Source organism: Abramis brama (assembly GCF_963993115.1).
Source record: "Abramis brama genome assembly, chromosome: 21".
In the NCBI taxonomy this organism is placed as follows: Eukaryota; Metazoa; Chordata; class Actinopteri; order Cypriniformes; family Leuciscidae; genus Abramis; species Abramis brama.
Window position 1 is genome coordinate 33,994,493 of NC_139983.1, and position 7,704 is coordinate 34,002,196.

Below are 7,704 nucleotides of genomic sequence, written 5' to 3' on the forward strand. Positions count from 1 at the left end.
GACTTCCCTAAAGAGTTGCTGGTCTCTGGGGTTGTTCGATGCTAATGCCGTACGCCACAGAATATTCTTATATTGGTTAAGGGCAGTGAGTTCTGGAGTGTACCCATGGGCTGTATCTACTTTTAGTTCTGAGCCTTTTGTAAGGGGCATGCTTATTTAGAACAGCTAGAAAGGCACTTTTAAAGAATGACCAAGCATCCTCAACTGTAGGGATAAGATCGATATCCTTCCAGGGTACCTGGGCTAAATCATATAAAAAGGCCTGTTCGCAAAAATGTTTTAGAAAACGTTTGTTAATGATAAGAGGAGGCCTTTTGGTTGCAGACCCGTTACGGACACATGCAATTATGCAGTGATCACTGATGTCTTGGCTAAAGGCACACTGAAGCGTCGTTGTGTAATCCTGTCGGCAAGACACTTGCGCTGGACCCGCAGAGCTCCGAGAGGACAACGCTGGGGAGCGAGGACGCCCGCCAGCCAGCCGACCAGAACGAGGTAGACCGAACTCCGCCACCACCTACCACGAGGCGCTGTAATGTACGCAGTTGCGGCTAGTCAGCCGAGCTGGGTAGTCGATGGCTGTTACCGGCCCGATGGTTGGCTGTCACTTGTAGTCCAGGCAGCTAGTCCCGACAGCCGGCCAAAAAGATCCGCTTCAAAGGTGAACCTCACGTCGGAAAGGCACACTGAAGCGTTGCCGTGTAATCCTGTCGGCAAGACACCCGCGATGGACCCGCAGAGCTCCGAGGACAACGCTGAGGAGTGAGGACGCCTGCCAGCCAGCCGACCAGGCCGAGGTAAACCGAACTCCGTTGCTACCTGCTACGAGGTGCTGTAATGTACGCAGTTGTGGCTAGTCAGCTGAGCTGGGTAGTTGATGGCTGTTACTGGCCCAATGGTTGGCTGTAATAATCCAATAAATTGAGGAGTGATCCTGTAGATCACCGTGCAATCGAGGATATCAACAATGTCATAGAAAGATAGTCCCAGGATGAACAAATAATGAAGCCCACTGGAGTACGTGCGAGAATTGTTTTTATAAAAACAAGGTTATAAAAACGACGTGCACGTTTAAAACAATAGACACACTATGTACACAGACGCGATACAAACATATCTTGACCTCGAGATGCCATCTACCTGTAGGCATTAGCACCCTAAATGTCCATACTACTTACAGTTCTTTTTTAATAAAGTCACTGGACAAAGAGGGGTCTTCAAACCGCCACGAAGTGTCATCCGACATAATAATGGTTCTTTTAACAAAGTCACTGGCCAAAGAGGGGTCTTCAAACCGCCGCGAAGTGTCATCCGACATAATAATGGTTCTTTTAACAAAATCACTGGCCAAAGAGGGGTCTTCAAACCGCCGCGAAGTGTCATCCGGCATAGTGATCTTAAATGTGGCGGGGTAACTTATAGAAGACCAAACAAAACAATTAACGTGACGTTATCTACTTGCAGACATTAGACTGATCTTGGCATCAAAACAAGATGATCACACTACTTACAGTTCTTTTTAACAAAGTCACTGGCCAAAGAGGGATCCTCAAAACGCCGCGAAGTGCCATCCGGCATAGTGATCTTAAGTGTGGCGGGGTATAGAAGCCCATACTTTACATCCGGAAAGGAGCGCAAACAGCGTTTAACCGCAGAAAAGGCAGAACATTTCTTAGCGACAGAGGATGTAAAGTCTGGGAACACAGAGATCCGTTTGTCCTTGTAAAGGAGTGGGGAAGACTCGCCTGCTTGCCGTAAAATCTCGTTACGAGCATGGAAAAAATGCACCCGCACGATAAAAGCCCGAGGTTGGGTCCCAGCCGCTGATTCGTTCCGCAGAGAGCGGTGAGCACAATCAAGTAGTGGTTTTTCTTCCAGTCCTAGTAGATCCTGTAGCAAGACTGCAATAAAATCCGTAGGACGCGGTCCTTCCACTCCCTCCGGTACACCAATCACCCGAATATTATTTCTTCGAGATCTACTTTCCAAGTCCTCGCACTTATCATCCAGACGATTCACCTGAGCGGATAACTTTCTAACAGTAGCCTCAAGTTCGCTTATACGGGAGCTATGGTCGTTAGCGGCCTGCTCAAGATCCCGCACTGCCGTTTCATGAGAGTCCACTAACCGCTGAAGTGGTTCAATAGAGGCTTTCAATTCCCCTCTAACAGACGAGATCTCAGAATGCAATCCAACAGCAACAGTGTCCATTTTAGAGAAAATATCATTCTTTAGCGCGTTCATCATAGCCTGTATCCTAGCGTCCAAAGTGCTAGCAGCACTGCTCTCTTGGTCCGGTGTTTCAGAGTCAGGAGGAGGCGGTGTTTTGCGGCCTCCTTTTTGGGTGTCCTGTTTCTGTCGAGTATTGTACATCTTGCAATGCCCAAGTTGAAATAAGTAATGTAGATTGTCTTCTAACTACCGTAAAAGCAATCACAAAGAGATAAATTAAAGAAAGGTACAAAAAAATATATATAAAAGTCAATTTCCCTCGGAGCTAGTGGAGGACACGTCTACTCTTCACCACACGCCATAGCGCCCCCCTATTAATTATTATCTTAATGAATAATGAAACAAGGACGAAGCATATAAACTGCGTTGTTTAGAATGGAATGGATCGCAAATAGATCCGAATGAAGAAACGTACAAAACCATAGTAGAAAATGTTTTTTCCGTCTATTTGAAAGTTAGGCTAATAAACATGTTGCATTCGGCCTGATTATGTCATTTTTTAAGTTACATAGCCTGCATCCAGTTTTCCTCAACTTGACTAATTAAGAGGCGATATTTGACCGGCATATCATCAAAATGTCCGGACCGGCACCATTTTTTTCTAGCGGAAACTCTGGTCTACACAAACTGCTGAATTTGAGGAACTGCTCGAGATTGTTACTCATGCTATGGCCAAAATTAAATCTGGAAGGGCCTGATGAACAGAGAGCGGTTGTTCGTTCCAATCTTGATGACTGCTTTCTTACATCATGCAGAGAGCAACCTCCCCGCCTTCATCTCCTGTTTATCCCGGATCTCCACACAGAAGAGTCGAGAATGTGGAAGAATCTGTATTCTGATCATGTGCATAAAACACCAGACACGGCTCACGCGGAAGCTTCCCCATAGTGCCATGATGCAGCATCTCGTTCCCTTCTCAGGGAACAGGGTTACATACGTAACCTGAGACATTCACCAAAACCATAAAAAATAGTTACTGAAAATAAATAAACTTGAGCTAAAAATAAAATATTAAAATAAATATTTGAATTTGATGTACTAAAATAACTCAAACTAAATGAAATTAATAAACTATATAACTATTTAGACATTTAAAAATATAAAACTAATAAAAATGACAAAATCTTTATGTAAAAATGCTACAACTTTAGCATTCAACAAAATAATAAAACTTTAAAATTATAACTAAAACATAAAAATAAAACTGATTTAAAATATTGATATAAACTAAAATGATCAGGAGCGTTCAGATGCCCTTAACTAAAGGAAAAGCTCAACAAAAACAGTATAAAAACAAATAAACAGGTAAAACACCATAAAAGTATCATGACAGTAGTTCATATGACTTGTGCGCAATATATTTTCTTAAGGGTTAGTTCACCAAAAAAATTCTGTCATTAATTACTCCCCCTCATGTCATTCCAAACCCTTAAGACTCGTTCATCTTCAGAACACGAATTAAGATTTTTTTTATGTAATCTGTGAGCTTTCTGTCCCTCCATTGATGGTCTACGCAACTACAACTTTCAAGCCCCAGAAAGGTAGGAAAAACATAATTTAAAGTTCCCTGTAGTCAATCATTTTATCCCTTAAAACTAATCTTTGATCACCAAAATGACACATTTATTTGTTTTTTCCTTGAAAAAAAATTCTTCATGCCTTAAAATAGCTGTAATGTAACTCGACACCCTTGCCTCATTTAGTATACGCGGTTCTATGAATATGCAAATGAGCCCCGCCTCCACTCACTCACAGCAGCTCAGAGATCCACTCGTTGACGATCACACGTTGATCTGATTGGTTACAAGGTAGTTTGTGACATCAGAAACACCAGCGATTTCAAACCATGTTTTTGAGACTGTCTTTGGTTCACTGCAGTTTTAAGGAGAAAATACTCAGCAATGGAGTCGACTTATGAATGTATCTGTATAACCGCATTTTTCCATCTTAAAAATATATCTAAATTACGTCATATGCTCTCAATGACAAATGCGGAACAGTTAGTTCATGCGTTGATGACATCAAGGCTAGATTATTGTAATGCTATAATGGGTGGTTGCCCTGCACGCTTAATAAACAAACTACTAGAGAAGCTCGAGTTCTTACCAGAACCAGGAAGTATGACCACAGTAGCCCAGTTCTGTCAACACTGCACTGGCTCCCTATTAAATATCAAATACATTTTTAAATATTGCTGATTACTTACAAAGCACTAAATGGTTTAGCTCCGCAGTGCTTGAGCGAGCTCTTAATGCATTATAGTCCTTCACGTCTATTGCGATCTCAAAATTCTGGCTAGTTGATAATAACTAGAATATCAAAATCGACTGCTGGCGGTAGATCCTTTTCCTATTTAGCACCAAAACTTTGGAACAGTCTTCCTAACATTGTCCGGGAAGCAGACACACTCTGTCAGTTCAAAGCTAGACTAAAAACACATCTTTTTGACCTAGCATTCACATAACACATTATAGACTTATAATTCAATGTTAGGCTGCATAGATTAGGTCAGCCAGAACCGGGAACACTTCCCATAAATCCTGATGTACCTGTTACATCATAAGAAGGATGGCGTCTACGCTAATATTAGTCTCTCTGTTTATCCCGAGGTTTACCGCAGTCGGCCGGATCCAGGACGGAACCGGATCTAATGTCTCTCCCTTGTGAAGGCCTCCTTCCCTTCCCTTTACCGCTGTACAGATAAAACGCTGTCGGGATAATTCCAGTTCATGTGGCTACGCGGAAGCGATTCAAAAATTCTGTATTATAAATTTTTCAAGGCTTGTACCTATTTCATGGTTTGCCTTCTCTAGCAACCAGGCACTGTTTTGTGCAAGTGAGTGGCCGGATTGCATTAAGGGTTTTCTGTTAGAACAGTCGTGTTAGCGGCCCCTAAGTTAATAACTAATGATCGTTGCGACGGAAGTGAATCAATCAAAACTAACTTTAGCTGGACAATAACTTTATTCTAGAGCTGCTGTAAAGCCAAAACAATCTCTGTTATTTTCATTTCCTATTATCACTGTAAAGCTGCTTTGAAACAATCTAAATTGTTAAAAGCGCTGTATAAATGAAGGTGACTTGAATGTATACATGATTTGCGTTAAAGCATATTAAAAACACCACATAGACATATAAACAATATTAAAACCTTGATTTTCACCAGAGGGGGACTTTGAGTAATCCATGCGACTCCGGTGGTTTAACCTCAGTTTTATGAAGCAACGCAAGGGCTTTGTTTGCACAAAAAAGGTTAAACCACTGGAGTGAGTAATGACAGAATATTTTTGGGTGAACTAACCCTTTAAGGAAACAGTATAACAGATGGTTTCTCCATATAACTCACTCCAGCCGAACACTGTGATCTTCCTTGTGTAGTTTGTGATGGTGATGTTCTGTCTGATGAGCCATAAGTACATATGAAGAGCTTGAATGAAGAACCAGGTGAATGTAGTCAGCATGCACTCTTAGAAAAAAGGGTTCATTGGGGTTCTATATAGAACCATAGGGTTCTTTACTCAACTCTAAAGAACCTTTTATGCTAAAAAGGTTCTATAATGACAAGAAAGAACCCTTTTGGCACAAAGGTTCTTTAGGCTATTCATTCATATATTACATTATTCTGCAACATTTTGTAGTTGTAATTAAATTATTGTTTATTAAACTGTTGTAGTAACTTAATATCACATTTTAATCATGCTGATTTTTGGAGGAGAAAAACTGAAATGGCACTCTTCGTGTGATATTGATTAACTACATAAAATTATATAAATATATACATTTTCTAACCCCCATATCTTGAATTTTGTGATCATTCACATGCATTCATAAATGCATTTGAATACACTGAATAATGCAGTGAAAGAACGCACTCAAAATGCACACGCGCACTAGTATAACTAGACTTCATCATGTAACTTTACATTAGCCTAGATGCGTGCACTCTTTAGGAACGATTTGTTTAGTTTTTGAAATATACTTGATAATGTTAAAGCGCACATCGTTAAAACAAAAAATACGATATTATCGCAGACGATTTAGCTATATCGCACACCCCTATATTGACCTTATCGTCATCATCATCATCATTATCATCATAACAAGAAATACATAAGGAAAACATACATAAGGGCTCATTCTAAGCCATTTATAGCTGAATAGGCTTTCGTCTCGTCTTACTTAGCCTTGTTTGCTGCTCTTTCATTTCATTCTTTGTCATTTATGTGAAATTATTGTAACACAACTAAACAATTTTGCATTATGGATTTAAATTTTTTATCTGTTGAACAGCAAACATAAACAAAAAGAAGTAATAAACTCATTATTTTCATTAATTTTACAAAGTAAACCATTTGTTTGCATTTGCGCGAGCATATTCACGCAGCGCTGTCTCGCGAGTGCAGTGCAGTGCACGTCACGTTTTTGAATTCCAACGGTCGAGAAGAGAGTCAAGAGACTGATGCCCGTCTGCTGATTTAAATTGACGGTCTGACGGAAATATTGTTGTGGTAAGTCAAAAAAATACATCGATTTTTTTAAGTAATTTACTTGTTATAAGCTTTAAACCCATTAGTAATGAAGTTGTCAATGTTTCAGCGGATTTACACTAAAACACGAAAGAGCCTGAACCGCGACAGTGTCACAAGTTGCCTTACATCGGTAAGTTGTGTTGTGCTTGTTGCAAACTATTACATTTTGTGTTTTCTGATCCTAAGCTTAAGTTAGTTTTTAACTGCACACTCAAATGGTCATGAAAAACAGCCCTACAGAACAGAACAGAGCGCTTGTGCGTTCAGCTTAGGGGCGGTTCTAGACCCTTTTTAGGTGGGCTTCAACCCCCATATTTTTAGTCTCAGCCCCCCTAAAACTATAATCAGCTATCTGAACGATCAGGCCAGTGCTGCTTCTTCAGTAAAGTTTATCATTCTCTCTTGTTTACTGATCGACCCCCCTTAAAGGTGAAATCCTAGAACCGCCCCTGCAGCTAGTGGTTAAATGTACTCGCACTTCGGCTCAGAATGCTTTTATGATGCCAGATAATTGTAAACAGCCCAATGTGAACACTATTGTGATTCACTTCAACCTTTTCAAACTTTATGAATGATTATTTTATGTTCAAGTCAAGTGGTGTCTAAGGAACTGGAAGCAGGCCAGGGTTCGGCTGTTTCTAAAGCACACACAGCTTAAAGGGATAGTTTAATATTTACATTTACAGAATAGCCTACAACTTTACTTTTTTTCATGGTAGACTAAGAGGTTAATAAAGTAGTGACATGTACATGATGTGAAATGAATAGTAACTTTCTGTTTTCCTTTTCAGGATTACAGATGATGTCTGCAAATGGCTCCAAACCATCAACCAGTGATGGAGGCAATGGAGTGCCTCTTTGCTACTTATTTCGTATTCAGTGTGGAATACCCCAAGCACATCACTCACACGATGAATTTTGTTGAGCACTACCTGTTTAAACT